This window comes from Stegodyphus dumicola, chromosome 2 (genome assembly GCF_044657685.1).
Source record: "Stegodyphus dumicola isolate Sdum_Otavi_A_Nest chromosome 2, ASM4465768v1".
NCBI lineage: Eukaryota > Metazoa > Arthropoda > Arachnida > Araneae > Eresidae > Stegodyphus > Stegodyphus dumicola.
The window spans coordinates 254,776,754-254,793,159 of NC_140769.1; the positions used below are offsets into that span (position 1 = coordinate 254,776,754).

The following is a 16,406-nucleotide window of genomic DNA, read 5'->3' on the forward strand; positions in this document are numbered from 1 at the left end:
ATCACAATTTACGTTGAAAGCGATGGTAAAAATATACAGTTCTGTTTGAATGGCACTGAAATCTGCGTTCGAATTCAAAATGCAGTTTTTTCAAGCCATCTTCATAATTCTTATGCTTCTCTTCATTTACTGAGGGTATTGAATTTAACCTCGAGAAATGAGACAAATCGTTCTTAAGTAGATGTCCAGCAAACAGATTAAATTTGATTAAGTTTTAAGTTAGGATTAAGTTTTTTCTAAAAGAGGTCTAATTCACCTATATTGGATTCCCATACGTTTGCTTCCCGAAAAAGAGATAACGCTGGTTGGCGCATATCTACAGCTACAACTAACAAAGAACTTCCGCCTTTAACACTTGGCCGATTGAAAGCTGTCTGTGCTTGCAATTTCCATCGATTTACATTTTGTAGAACATAAATAGAGAAAGTAAAAAGATCATCAGTCCTTTAAAAAAAAGGAAGGAAAAAAATATTTAAACAAAGTAGAAAAGGAGATGGATATATACTTCTTTTAATTAGCCTCGGACCGGCAAATTAAAATTCTATCCGTGGGCCGGATAGAAACTTCCGACGAGCCGTAGTTTGCCCCTCCCTGGGCTAGACCAATAGATGACACAAACGACAGGGCCGGCGTTAGGCATTTTGCCGCTCCGTGCCATCTCGGCGGGTCATAAATTCTGTTTTTCGATGCCTGCCTAAATTCTAAAATCTTTGCTGTCCGTAAATTCTGCTTCTTAGCGCTTTTCCTAAAACTGGAAAAATTTTAAGCTGCTCAGTGCTCTAAAAAATTTTTAAATTTTGGCTGCTCTTAAATCTTTGCCAAGGCCAGCGGCAGAGACGGCATAACCGGTGTGAGCTTTTACTACTCTCATTTAACATTTTTTAAAAGGCACTTTAAAGATAACGTCATAATACTATACGTCATATGTGCTATACTATACGGTGAAACTTACCACCCTATGATACGCAGACTTTACTCTAATACTGCGTGGACCTTGGAGGCCTCTCTTTCACGCTCAGCCCCTTCACTGCAAGATTTGTATTTAACCTCACCACTGCATCTTCGTAATCATATATGAATAAAAATCTCATGACATCACTCCTTGTGAAGCAACACATTACGGGGGATAGATGTGAAAGTCCAACACCCTTTTTCTGCTATCACCAAATCCCTCCAAAGGACTTTCGACTCGTCTGTTCTTCAAATGCCCTCACTTCACCGCGATATTATACACTTACTAAAATATCGCGTATCTCCAGGATTCGAACCTCCACTCAGTGATTCGACAGCCCGCTTTGCTAACCACTATGCCGTTCAGGGCGGTGGTCAAACTACATTCCGCAAGAGGCAGAAGTATATCCTTTCCTTCCACTTCTACTTGAAATATTTTCTCTAGCCTTCTAAAATGCTCTGTGTATGTACGCAAGTAGTTTACAGAGCAGAAATGTTTCAGCCAGAAACTTCTCATTCAAATTAGTTCTGGAAGAAACGCGTTTCTCAGAAAATGTTTTCATAGCGTTGCGCGTTGTTTTATCTGACAACCCGAATATAAATATGTATTTCGTTTCAATTTGTCTTTTCCAGACGATCCACGCTAGAAACGCTGATCTGGCAATATGATTTTCAAAGATTAATGCAGCGGAATAATAGGTTGTGAAACGTGTATGAGAGAATGGATAATATTATTTACTTAGGACATCATTCAGGAAGCAAAATAGCGCAAGTTTACATGCTAGGAAATGATCTTATGAGAAAATCTTATCAGTCTACCAGGAAACAATCACTGAACGAAGGCTCGAAATTCAGCTGCATTCTTGTTATCTGTATGTGACCAAGAAAGAATATTATGGCGCATAAAAATTCTACATTTATTTAAAGTTGTGTGATTTAAAATTTTTCTCTACCTAGAAATTAATGTCTATAGAATTGGAAAAAATAATAAGAAAGAAAATATCTGCCACTGAATGCATTCTAATGATTTGCTTTTCATGTGTATTAATTTTTGAAAACGTTTTAAACCTTTTGGAGCAGCAGCTCTTGGTAACTTTTAGGCGAGCTTTCTACAATTTTTATATTCATTCTAATTAGTTTATCTTAACATGTTTTTTTCCCCAAGAAATTACAGTCATTCCAATGGCATAAGATAATGTTCAGTTCATTTAAATTTCTTTTTGATTTAGAAGTCATGAGGCTGCTAACAGTACAGGGTGTGATTTGGAAATAGTTAAAGATTTTTAAAAGCATTCTCTGAAGACTAATGTTTCCTGCTATCCGGTATGCAAAATCAAAAATTCGGCCGTCATTTGACCGAAATTGTGAAATTATTTTGAAATTGAACAAAACGAACTAAATAAAACTTTGCGATAAAAATAAAATATATCACTAAAACAACAACAACAGCGCTTAAGCATTAAATGTTTTGAAAAGTTTTTGCAACTTTTCATATTAGAGGGCGTTGTTGCGCCGAAAGAAAATATTCTGTGTGTTTATATTATGTATCTATAGGTTCGCCATTGCGATGCTACTAATACTGTAATATATCTTGTTGGTGTTTCTATTAAAATATAAACGAAATGTCGTCATCCATTTGTGTACCAAATCAACATCACCAAATTACCACAGTTCCAAACTACTCGAAACAAAAGTAGCTTTGGTATCTTCAAGTGTCGTATTCCCTTTCGAAATTCGCATTCGTATTTGGTTCGTAACAAAAGTGAGCTAGCACATATACTTGGTTATATTCATAATACGCATTGGTTTTTATAAGTTAGGAATACGACCGTCAAATCGACAAAATGAAAAAAATAATTTGTGTTTAATTAACACAAATTGCACACGAAGGTAGCAAATGTGTTTAGGCATGAAAGAAAACAAGTATTGGATCAGAAGATGAAAACAATATTTAATTTTTTTCAAATTATGTAAAAACGTCAATTTAGTTATTAACAAATATTTAAAGCTGATTCCAAGCAAACAAAACTTAGACTCCATTTACTCAAATTTTACAGTGTTTGCCTATGGTTTCAAGAGGTGATCAACTATGGCGGATGCTGCCAGTTCTTCATTAGGACAGTTTCCAGCTATCTGAAGACTGGCTGAAGGAGGCAAGTATGTAAAAACAATACACCAGAGGACATTCCAAAATTTTTTCAATAGGACTGAAGTCAGGGAATTGCGACGGCCACTCAGTGCACGGAATGCCTTCATTTCTTCGTACTTGTTAACGATGTTGGCTCAATGGGAACAAGTATTATCATCTCTAAGAAGAAAATCGGGACCAATTGCTGCAGCGCAGAATATCACTGTGAGGTTCCGATACTGTGCAGCTGTCACAGAATCGTTTTTAAGATGTGCAGCTGGGTGCAATATTCCATGGAAATTCCAGCCTACACCATTGTCTTGCCACCTACGAATGCATTACGTTCGATGATGTCCTGAGTTTGATTCCGTGTGCCTAGTTTTTCCCAGATCTTTACACTCCAGGCAAACATGGATTCCAGGGCAAATCTGGATTCGTCCGTGAACAGGACACTGCACCAGTATGAGGATAGCTTAATTGAGATGCTGACGACTTTACTTAAACCTTGTCCCTCTGAACTGGGTGGTCAGTGGAATACAAACACTTCGTATACTGACGTAAGTTGTTCTCAAGTGAAGTCTTCGGCACAATACCAGCAGATACCGAGTGGCACTGCAACCATCGATTTAACATTTGTAGGGGTCTCTCATTTATTCCGCTTGAGTAGTATACCAATATACCAATCATCAGAAGGGTTGATAACCATTAGTCGACGGGCATAGTTCTCTGGAAAACTGTTTGTTTAGTTTGTCGTCTAGACGGGATATAGTGGCTACTGTCGGTGACAGCCGAAAAGGAGCTGGGTTAGAATTCTGAAGAAGGCAGGGATGCTTGTAAGCGCACAGGGTCTGTGCGGCAAGGAGGTGATCAAAATACAAGGCGAGCCGAAATCATTTCGAGAGATTGATGGTAGGGGAAGAGAGGTGGGAGACTCTCTGACCGCATCCCTCGCAATTCCATGTTCTACCTCGGAATTCTGTCCGGGGCAGAAACTCAGCAGTTAACAAGGCTCGGCGATACCTAATATGGCTACTGGGATGTACAAATGCCGGCTTTCTTTCAACCCGTATCAGTTCGGAATAGTTATCACATTCAGGAAATTACCGAATGATCAACACCAAAGAAAATGCGACATCATATTAATTTTTCTTCTTCAATGCGTCTGACAGTCTACCAATGTTCCCTATCTGCCTTTCGTCTTATTTCAGCTACAGAAGCACGAATATAATCAAATATTATCCTACGAAAGTTATAAGCATTTAGTATCATCATTTAGAAGCCCATTATTTTCTTTCCAGTTTGATTACTTAAATTTGCAAGAAACTCGTTGGCTTTGACAATATTATCCACTGTTATGGGTGGAACTTTATTCTTTTGAGTTTTATTTTCAATGAATTCTTCTTGGTAGTTTTTGGAATGGTGGCGCGTATAGTTGGTTGACTAGGAGTGAGAGATGGTCATCTTCAATATCATCCAAGTTCACTGGGAATTTATCGATTTGGAGAATTTGAAATTTGTTGTTAATTTTAAGATTTGGTTAGTCATTTTCGATCTCAGAATATGAAGATTTTTCTTAGTTGGCCTTTCCGTTCTTTACGAAATTCACCTCTAGTTTGATTAGCTTCGCAGTATTGTTTCAGTTCGTTTATTTATTTCTGTAAGATTTTATTGATAGTTGCAGTAGCTCGAGCATTTTCTTGTTCTCTTAATTGGTTGACGACTTTGCAAGTAGCAGATGTAGTTCTTTGATTGTTTCAGCTGAAAGTCCAATATTTGTTTGGTTTATTGCATTTTCAATGTCGAGAACAACTTGCCTAGTGGAGTTAGCATTGCTCGATAAAGTTATCTTGTGACTGAGGATGTGAATGAACTGAAGATCTGATCAAGTTTGCGTGTAATCATAATCAGAAGTCTCATGTGAATGTGCAAAATCCTCCGTGTTCGTTTTATGCCCAAACACAGGATCTAACTGTATATTCAAAATGACATCAGCACAAGATGTCATGCGCAAAGAAAAAGAGAGTAAAAGAAGTTGCAGTCTATACTAGAAGACTCGAAGAAGCCTAGCAATTGAATTTCTCGCGAGACCTCTGACCGCACTCGACGCCGTGACTTGGAGAGAGCAAGCAAGAAAGAGATCCAATGAGTAATAATAGCCTGGAAGCAGACACTGCAGCTGTTACCCAAACGTAGAACGACAGATATGATGCTGTTATCCAGACATAAAAAGACAGGTGTGCTCTGAGTCTTCCATAAGGGCGAAGCGACGCAGACGATAATTCCTAGCCGGAGTAGCAGCCGAGAAGAAAACAACCTTCGCGTACGACGGCACAAGCTCGAATATTTCAGTATACAATATGTAACTTAGCCCAGTTTTTCAGAAGAATGGCAACAGCGATTAAGAATAAGTTTTTCTTATGAGCTGAATGGCAACAAATAGTAAACTAGTTTTGAAATGATACGTAATCGCCATCATTTAGGTAATGTAAATCTTTCCTTTCATTTTTCAAATATTACTTAGTTCAGTAGGCTCACATCAAATGCTAGATTTCGTCTTACATTATAGTAACAAATCAAGAAACTTAATGATAAACTGTTAATTTGAATTGCCAATAATGTAGCGAGTGATACTTTCGGTGTTCCGTATTCTGTTGTTAACTTCAAACTTCCCGAAAATTAACATTTCACGACTTCAGCTAATTTTTAAAAAGAATGTCATACTCTTTACCTTCATTACTTGTGTTAATTGTATGTATAACTTGAGTAAATTGCATGCAAATTGATTCTAATTATTAAAAACTTATATTTTCAATTGTTTTGGTTTCTTATACTTGATGTGAAAGGATAACAAAATTAAATTTATTTATTAACTTGTGTGATATACAGTAGTACTCATAATAGCTCAAAGCATGGCTAGAAGCAAGTTATATATCAGTGAAAAGGATTTATGAACATAGCTATGGGAAAATAGTAGTGTTACATGCGACTGCGACAACAAATCGAAAGTCACATGTAACACTAGTATTTTCTCATTACGCACCTACCACACGTTTTTTCCTTATGAAAAAGAAGGTAAATACACGTACGTTAACCGCCGTTATAATTACTAATACTTTTAAACTCTTTTTATAATTAGAAATTATTTATAATTAAAAGCTCTGCCAAAATGCTTGGCAGATGCATAACGGAAAACTATCGTAGCATTATCAGAACAAAAGCAATTACTCAGATGATTTAAATTTACTATAAATGGCAAATGATTCTTGCTTCCAATAAAACCTTCATAAATTTTAAAGCATGGAAATTTCTATTTATTTTGTTTTGAAGAAAAGCTACAAACAAGCTAAAAGCAAAGTAAAATTTTGCCATTATCTGATTGTCAAATGCCACTTGCATTTATCGCATGTTTTGTTTTTAAGTGTGATGAAATCCTTTCGTACCTGGCCGACATTCATAATATCAGAATAAAGTTTATGCATTAAAATATAAATACGTATTAATCCTAGTATATGGTGCACACGGGGATTTGGCGACATTATGATAAGCAGTAAACGTGTCATTTTAGTGTTGGCGACAATTTTCAAAATCGCGCTAAGCCCGTACCGTATACTAGGATTTTTCCTATAAGACAATAAATTCATTTCAAAACTTGAAAGTCTGGTACGCTTTTGTTATCGGGACTGGAATAAAAAATGTATGTATGCATGTACGTGTGTATACAAACACACATACATAGCATGTATATATATAAATGCATACATGAGCACATACCTACATACATTTCTGAATCCGGTCCCGATAATGCAAAAGTACCGAAAGTTTTAGCAAGTAGGCAAACAATGTTGATTTTGAGACGGCATTTTTTAATATTTTACGGCAGTTACGAATTTCAGTGGTAAATTTAATAAAAGCAATATTTCTTGCAATGAAATATTTTTAATGAAATAACAAATGTAAACGTTTTTCAATAAGTGTCTTTTGAACTGCCTTCATTTACTTCTGATTTAGAAAGCTATTTTTAGAGAGATGTGGTTGGTGTCTGGAGCTACGAAAGCACACATAGGAAGTTTCGATTTCATTGAACTAATCCGACACTATTGATTCATAAAAGTGAAGTTACAGAAGACTAAAGTTAGTAAATAAAATAAAAGCATTAACCTTGGTTTAATTTAGCCTAAAATTTGAGCAAGAAATGTTCGATTTAAGATCTTTATAAGCATTTAAACCATTAATATCATTAATAAAAGTCGCTCCTAATGCAGAATGTTGTTATTTTGACGAGTTTGATGTTACTCAATACTGTTTGCGCATCGCATTAAATGAATATTTTTTAATTGGTACTTCAGGATGACAGCGGCTACCTTGTTCAATCGCCAAGATCGGGAGATTAGTCGCTAAGCTTATTAAATATATTCTCCAGATTTTTAACCTGCTTCGAATTTGAGTTTCAGATTATTTTGATTTTGTTAGAAGATTCAGATATTTCATTTTCAGATTATTTTCGTTTGTTGTTCATACACATAGGAAAACACCATGCAGTCAGCCCGTTCGTCTGGAATCGAGCTCCGCTTGGCTTCTGTTGGGCCTCAAGAAAAAAGGCAAAATCTATGTATAAAAGTCTGAAGTATAAAATCTAATAAATTCAATGCGTCAAATTAAAAGTTTCGAAAAAACAAGCCGTATGCCCAGAATAACGGAAATGGTAGTAAAAGAGGCAAAGCATAATTAAATATTACATCCGGTCGAGATTCAGAATTAGTAATATATCAGACTCATTTTTATTTTTTATAAGCTGGATTGACGGCAGCACGAAATGAAAAAGGATGAAGAAAACATCTTTTAGTCCAAATGTGCAATTTGCCCAGAAAGGCTATTAGTTTCGTTTTGCCATTTTGCATTGGTTCACTTTTCAAATTGTTGCCATCAAATATTAGAGCCCTGCAGTATAGTTAAAGAAATTAAATAATGAAGAATCTGCTTGAATGTATGTATCTGGCACTGTGAAAAAAACAACGGTACCTAGAGACATCAAATTTTGAACAACGAAATTTGAATAGTCAAATTTTGAATAGTCCTCCACTCCAATATGGACGTCTGGAAGCCCAAATTTGGAGTTTATTTTATGTATATCATATTTTGTAAAACTTTAACGAATTTTGAATTAACAATCTCAACGATATCAAAGCGAGCAATGGTAACACTGGAGGGGGGGATTATCTCTAGTTTGCGTGACTGTATCGAAAATTATAAAGTTATGCTCTTTCAAAATTATTTTGGGATATTGTTTGATATTTAATAAATAAAGGTAATACACAAAATGTTAAAAAACGCCCCTCTGGGCGTGATATAAAATATGCAAGCTTTCAGATTTTTTTTAATGTTAATAGACGAACGAATTGCGTATGATGATGTGGTTTTTTTGGTTTTATTTTTTACAGGAACAATTACTGAGAAATATACTTCCGGTTAAAACTTATAAAACTCTAGGCGCATATAATATATCACCAATCTTCTTTAAAATATGTGGGACTGTTCTAAGTGTAAAAGAATAAATGTTTCAGAAAATTTTGTAATTTAATGCTAATTTCTTGACTATTTTACGAAGTTGATATTATTCTCGAATTTGTTTTATAATTATGTTAACTATTAGAAGAAGTTTTGGTACTATTCGGTTTCGAGGGCCGTAAAAAATCGCCAAACTATCGTTGATGCCAGTGCTGCCAAAAGTAATTGCGGTAACCCTAACGCAAGAAAGGAAATATAATAGTAAATAACTATCTAAATATTAATGTTTTAATTTAGATGAAAGGTTAATTTCATATAATATTTCGCTACCGAGTTATCGCTAAAGCATAATGTCATCTCGTTGGTTGTTCAAACATAATTTTCTATAATGAATGATGCCTTTTCTTTGAAAACATTTTCGGTAAAGTGCTGAATCGCCCGCTTATTTCTTTGCCGCGTTTTACAGTGGTAAAAACAATTGGAATTGTGTCAATTTTCTTTTACTTTTTAAGTGACAGCAGATCGATGTGCACATAGAAAATCAAGAGTGTCCCATTTTTGTGCAATTCTAGGATTTTTTTTAAAGTGAAAATAGGTCGATGTGCACATGGATACCGAGTATGTGCAATTCTTAAAAACGCGTCAAGCAGTGGGTGATTCTGCACTTTACCCCAAATTTTATAGAAGATTTTTCATCATAGACAATTCCCAAATTGTTAAATCCATAGGATATATATATATATATATATATATATATATATATATAAAGATTAAAAAAAAAGATTAAAAATTAAACTAGTATTTCAATTGCGTCTTAAGAAATATAGAACTATATAAACTTACGCAATCTGAAATCAGCGCGTATGCGAGATTTGGCACGCTGTTAAATGGGCGTGTTTGCTAGATTTGGCGCTTTCATCCATACATTTTCGCTGCAATTTTTTTACGGCCCTCGAAACCGAATAGTACTGAAGTGGTATATTAATGCATCCTACCCAGAGGTCTGCATTGTTCTTTGAATGGTATTACAAGAATGATTTGCTTTAATTTATTCAATTCCCATTTGCTGATAGCTTCTGTGGTAAAATCCTAGTATACGGTGCAGCCTTGGCGCGACTTTGAAAATTATCACCAACACCAAAAATGATCCAAAGAAAGTCTGTATATATATACTATACACTATATGCTATGTGTGTATATACATAGTATATATACTATATACATAGTATATACTATGTTTAACTATATATTTTCTTTGAATGACCCGTTAACTACTCATCGTATATGTCCTGTTTTTACTGCTCATCATAAAGTCGCCAAAAGTAGCCAAATCCTATTTGCACCGGATACTAGGATTAAACCGCTTCTGTTCTTTGATGGTCCTTAAAATTCCTTCCAAATACTTAATTTCCATATCCAGAATTATGTATGATTTACTATATTGCTTTACTGTTAAAATTGATTTTCATCGTGTTTTGATAAATTAGGCCTTCTCCCGTACTCGGGATTTTTTTCCTATGAAATTTTAAGAAAATTACAGAATCGAAATGTAATTAGCAAAAAATTAAATTCAAATTTAGAATAAAATTAAATTATGAATGTATTTTATTATAGGAAAATACGCGCCAAACAATTTTCTGCCGAACGATATGCACGCCAGTATTGCCTATTGACCTTATCTCTTAGATTCTTATTTTAAAGGTAAGTATTGCCGAAATATTTTTGTGCCATTCTATTTCATTCTTTGTTTACCAAAACATAAATAACCTGAGATAGGTGTTTATTATATTTAGGAATGAAATCAGTTGATAACAAAATTGTTTTTCTCGCTGGAAATATCAAGTTTTGGATTACATGATTTTCCAGAGAAAACTGTTTGCCTCGTATTGTTCCATAACAGAAAAGATCATAAATTAATATATTTTATATAAAAGTCATGATATAATTAGTTTAATAATCTAAATTATGCATTATGAAGTGAATTTCATCAATGCAGGCCATTTGAAGTTGCGTCGCCGCGCAGCGCGGAAACTTCGGATTTCAGTTTACTCGTCAGCCGCCAAAGTGCGAAGTATAATAGCCTGTTTGTATTCATTACCTGTATGACTGCAAGCAAACAGCGAATTTTAATTGTACCTTTAATAATTAATTTAATTTGAATTGTATCACCAGTTGTAACTAATAAGATAGTTACAGTAAGCTAATCTCCAGTCGTTTTAAAATGCTGTAAATATGTTCTTCGTTAAAAGTCTAACGCATATGAAAAGAAATTTGATTTTTGTGAAGAATCCACAAATATACGAATTGCATAATTCATCTGTTTCAAAAGCTTTAGATCAAGGATGTCAAACTCGTGGCCTGCGGGCCGCATGCGGCCCACAAAAAATATTTTTTGCAATATACCAATATATCGGCAAATAATAGTATATAATAATAAAATAACATATCGACGAAGAAAAAAATGAAATGTTTACTTCTAAATAATTAACGGTAATTAAAATTCATTGAAGTGGGCGTGCCTGAATTTTACAAATATTTACCAGCCAGGTTTGAAAATACTCGAAAATTCGCATATGAAATTATTTCCATGTTTGGTAGCACTTATTTTCAGTCATGAAAGGTAATAAGTCTCCTATTAGAAACCGTATTAATGAAAGTTATCACTGCAAACAAAATTTCTCCCGAAATAGGAAAGATAATAGCAGAAAAGAGATGTCAAGTATCAGGACGTAAACATTAAATTTTTCTTGTTCTTTTCTATATATATATATATATATATATATATATATATAATATATATATGTTTATTATTGTATTATTCGAATTATTCGAAATAAATCTACGTTTCTATGAATATTTTTTTTTTTTTTTTTTTTTCCTCGGCCCGTCTAAAGTTAAACCTTGTTTGTTTGGCCCAAGTGTACCTATGAGTTTGACATCCCTGCTTTAGATATATACCTAGTTCCATGAGCAATGGTTCATACAAGCATAGCTATTTTTCGGAGACCAGAATGAGAGCGCTTGCTAGGAAGCTCACGCAAAGTGCTTGAAAGTGGATAAATGTACCGATAGAGTCTTAGTGGCGTTGATTGCCGTACTCGAATCCTTGGAGAAGGCATGGATGTTTGTAAACGTATTATTTTATGTGGAGCAAGAAGGTGTGTATTTTACACAGCGAGGTGAGAGACGTTGTTGGAAAGACTTTGTATGGAAAGAGAAATTGGTAACCCTCTGACCTCCTCTCCCGAAGTAACGTCTCTGAAAATTAGATCGAAAGCTTAACAGTTGGCTAGGTTCAGCAATAGCTCGATTACCTATTGGCTTAGTTTCCTGTACTTATAACTAAGTACCAGCATGGATCTGGTATACAAATAAGAATATATATTCGCTCGGTCTCATTCGAGACTGTATTGAAATTGTTAAGAGCATTACTGACAAAGCTGGAATAACTTCCTTGTTACTTTCCTCCGACACCATGCCGTCAGCAGTTCGGCCTATATTTAGTACATTAATGTATCGAATATCTTGTTTTGTGTACTTTTACTGTATAATAATTATCTGCTTTTTAATAATACTTAATTTTTTGAATAATCCAGTTTGTATTGTGAACACTTACTTGCAGTTAAATTTATTGTCTATACCAAAATATTAAATTTTGTACCAAGAAATACCTTACATAGTTTTATTTGTACTTAAGTTGAGCAGTAACATGTATTAAATTTTTATTACTTTATGTCTTACTATTGAGCATTCTGTTATAACTGTATGTCACCAGATTTATCTGTACTAATGTATGTTTCGTAAATAAAATATTTACATATATTACATTTTATTTATTTTAATTAATTCATTTAGTACGAACATGGCATTACCTAAATGTAGTTCTATGAGCATTAATTTGCTTTCAAATTCTATTCATCGGGGTATTTCAGTATTTAATGAATCGGCCTGATTTGAAAACTTGTATTTTTTCCCATCACTTTAGTATCATAATGTACATGCTAGACACCGGTATATACACTGCGGGGGGGGAGGAAGGTGACAGTTCTGTATCTCCCGTTCTACTGGACCGATTGACGAAATCCAAATTGCGTTTTTTATGTCTCGAAAGAGCGACGTAGGATATATATTAGATTTATATATCGCATTATTCTAACATAGGAATTTCGACACAAAATCGGAATTTTTCTTAAATAACATATAAATTTTTTTCATATTTCGATTCTACGGCTCAAATTTTGCCTAGATATTAAATTTTTTAATTTTTGGTGAGAAATTTATGGAGAAATTTTAAAATTTATTTTGGCGTATTTTTTTCAGTTTGCTCCAAGAAATATTCACTTGGCGGAATTCTTAATTTATAGTAACCTACTTTCCTTTTTTTCATTTATGCACGAGAGGAAAAAAAAGGTCCATCGTTCATTCTTTCAAATAATTTTAACGAACTGCGTAAACTACATTTTCGTTATTATCGCTTATATTAAATACGCCAAATTTCCAAACGGCTAAAATGTAAATTAACGTATATCTTAGAAAATTTTGAATAAAAGAACTCTATATTTTTGCAGGTGTGCCTAGAAATGCATACACTTTAAGAAGATGTTAAACATTTTATAGGTTATAATACAAAAAGTTTTTCGAAAATTTTATAAAAAATATTTAAAAATACAAATCATAAAAAAATATGCGAATTACATTTGGATTAAGCCTAAATTTCGAATTCTGGAAGAAGGAATCAGTTAAATTAAATAAAAAAAAGAGGTATTAATAAATATATATCAAATTCAATTAACATTGAGCAGCTAAAATTTTGAGAGCTAATTTTTTAAAACCTACTGGTACGATTTTTACAAAATTCGCAGTTTGGCATAATTTGAGTCGTAGAATCGAAATATGGAAAAAAATTGGCATGTCATTTAAAAAAAAAGTCCGATTTTGTGTCAAAACACCTATATTAGGAACAGTGCTATATATGAATCTAATACATATCCTAAGTCGCGCTTTCAAGACAAGAAAATCGCAGGTTGAATTTTGTCAACCGGCCCAGTAGAACGGGAAATATAGAATTGCCCCCCTTTTTTTGCGCAATATATGTTACTACAATTAAAATTATTATTTTGCTGTACGTTAATATTTGCATGAAAGCAGGGGTTTTCATCCGCAGAGAACCCGTTGGCGCCGTTGCATTATTACTCGCCGAGCCGAGCCGTAAACGTGATATTTTGTAAACATGATTTTTAGTGAATGTAAATTCAAGTTAGCAGATAAAACAATATATTAAGCATATGGTAGTAAAAATTCACATATAATAAGCATGTAGATGTAAAACTAAAGGGTTAAACGTGATATACGAAAATAATTTTAGATGACAATAACCAATAATAAAAATAAAAGCATTACTTAATTATTTAAAATGCACATTTTTGCGGTCTATGAAAACAAATTATTTTAGATTTTGGAAACCTCATGGTTAGAGCTGTTAATAATTAAGAACACAACGTGAACAGCCGTGTTACAAATTAGCATTCACCCCTCCTTTCATCCCGAACCAAGAACCGGCATCTATCTACGAAAATATTTCTATCTATTCGTTGTTAAAAAATTCAGAAAAAATAATAATAAATAAGAGAAGAATAATATAAATCTGCAAATGCGAACAACGACAGTCTTAATTCAACAAAATAAACGCAAGAGGAATGGTTGTAAACTTCGAACAAGCGAATGGGATAAATCCGAAGGGTTACCAAGTTAGAACTATTGTCGCCAAAGTTGGCGATGTTTACATTTATCGGGTTCTCTGCGGAAGTGCTTCCGAAAGCAGTTATAAGTCTGTTGTCTTTAAGTATGTTCTATATATATATCATCTCGCATTTTCTGTTTAACAAGTTTTGCTTTCAATTTTCTTTCATTTCAAGCCTGTAATAATCTATTGTTTAGATTTATGTATATTTTAATGGGCCAGTTGTGGTTATAGGCCATGGTAACATAACCTTTCCAATTTAATAATTATACTGGTCGAGGCATATCAAAACTGCATTGGCGGTATAAGTATTAATTGCCTAGCAACATGTTTTCTTGCATTTTCCTTTTTATTATTCCACTAGTATGCCTTATAGCTACCATATTTGCTGTGTAAATAAACTACCATATTCCCCATAAATACCTCACCCCTCCAAAAAAAAATTGTCATGCCTAGTATTTTCGCGTTTGAACTGAGGTATTGTTTTTTTTGAAGTGTTTTGGTTTTAACATTTTTAATTTTTTTTTTCATTTATTGGATTCAATTTTTGGTCATTGTGAAAAATTGGTTCTAAATTTCTTACTTTATATATACATTGCAGTATATGTTTAAATTTAAACAAATTTAAATTCTTAACAAACACGTATAAAAGTAAAAAAATTTAAATTCTAAAAAAAGAAAAAAGCCAAAATAATTTAAAAAAATGTGCAAACATGTAAAATATGTAATTCTCAAACTAATCTACAATATCATTTAAATTCAGAAGCATAAGCAAATCAAGTGCAAAATCTATCCATGAAAATAAATCTACTAATTTAATAAGTTAAAATTAAATTAAACAATTTAAAAAAAAATGCATATGTGAATGACCGTAGAGTAGGCAGGAGACAGACTTATCAAGGGGAAGTTGCCTCCAAACCTAACTCTCCAATCATTCAATTCGTGTTTCGTCATTCATACAGGCAAGGGCTAAAAGTCAAAACCAAAAGTAATTCCAATAAAGTGGTACCCTTAGAAATTAACATTTAAGTATTAACATTTAAGAATTAAAGTTCAAAAAGGAAAGTCTTTTGAGTAACAAGCAAGTAAAGTCAAGAATTAAACTTTTTCTTAAAAAATTAAATTTTTTAAAAATTAATTTTTATAAAATAATTAAAAAAATCTAGAAACCAATGTATTTTAGAAATCCTTGTCTACAGAAACTTCCCCTACACGAATATGCATATCAATAAAAAGAAACTATAAAAGAACTATACAAATTCCATATAAACCAATAAGAAACAAAAAGAACTAATTCACAATTTTTAAAAAACAAATATATATTTAAAAATATAATTTCATATTTAGAAAATACTTAGATACTATATAAAAAATTAAAAAAAATTTTTTTTTTAAATATTAAAAAAAAATACTTAAAGCAAGTAAATAGTAAGTTTTAATTCTAACTTACCTACTATATGAGTGTTGGAGTCTGCAAAAGTGTTGTGAAAGAGAAGTAAGTGTGTTCTTCAAATTATATAGATGGCGCTTATGTAGGTAAAGTTGAGTGTCAAACTGTTATTTTTGTTATAGTAAACAAATTTTTGTAAACATTAATTTTAAAAATTAAATTAAATTAAAAATCCTAAAGGTAGTAATATCAATTATTTAGGGAGTGAAGTAACTGAGCTAATCAAGAGATGTAAGTTTGCTTGAAGGAAATTAAAGTGTAGTGGTATGTGAAAAAAATGTAAACTGTTTGTAATTTGAAATGTGTGTTCTGTTGAAAAATTGTGAAAATTGTTAAAAAAATTAAGTGAAAGATATTTTGTGTGAAAATTGCAAAAAATTAAAGTAATTAAGAAAAACTGAAATGTTTTAATATTAAAGTTTTAAAGTAAAATTTCCCAAAATTTTTTTGAAATGAAGTTCTTAAAAAACTTCTAATAATTCCCAGAAATTTCTCAAAAATTCTTTTATGAAGTTAAATAAAACTGAAATTTGATGAAAGAAAATATTAAAAGTTTAATGAATTTGATTTCAATTGGTATATCAAAACTTAACTAAATACTGGCTAAAGTATGGAAAATTAGAAGAAGATTA

At 32.7% G+C, this 16,406-nt stretch overlaps 1 protein-coding gene across 1 annotated transcript in view; it reads left to right on the plus strand.

Annotated features, from left to right (window-relative positions):
• The first annotated feature begins 5,413 nt into the window (after window positions 1-5,413).
• The window catches only part of LOC118196681 (uncharacterized), a 36,912-nt gene continuing 25,919 nt past the window's right edge, over window positions 5,414-16,406 (plus strand). Inside the window, exons 1-2 of the mRNA XM_035368130.2 lie at window positions 5,414-5,559; window positions 10,199-10,285. The gene's annotated coding sequence lies outside the window, so the exon portion shown is untranslated. The remainder of the gene's footprint in view (window positions 5,560-10,198; window positions 10,286-16,406) is intronic.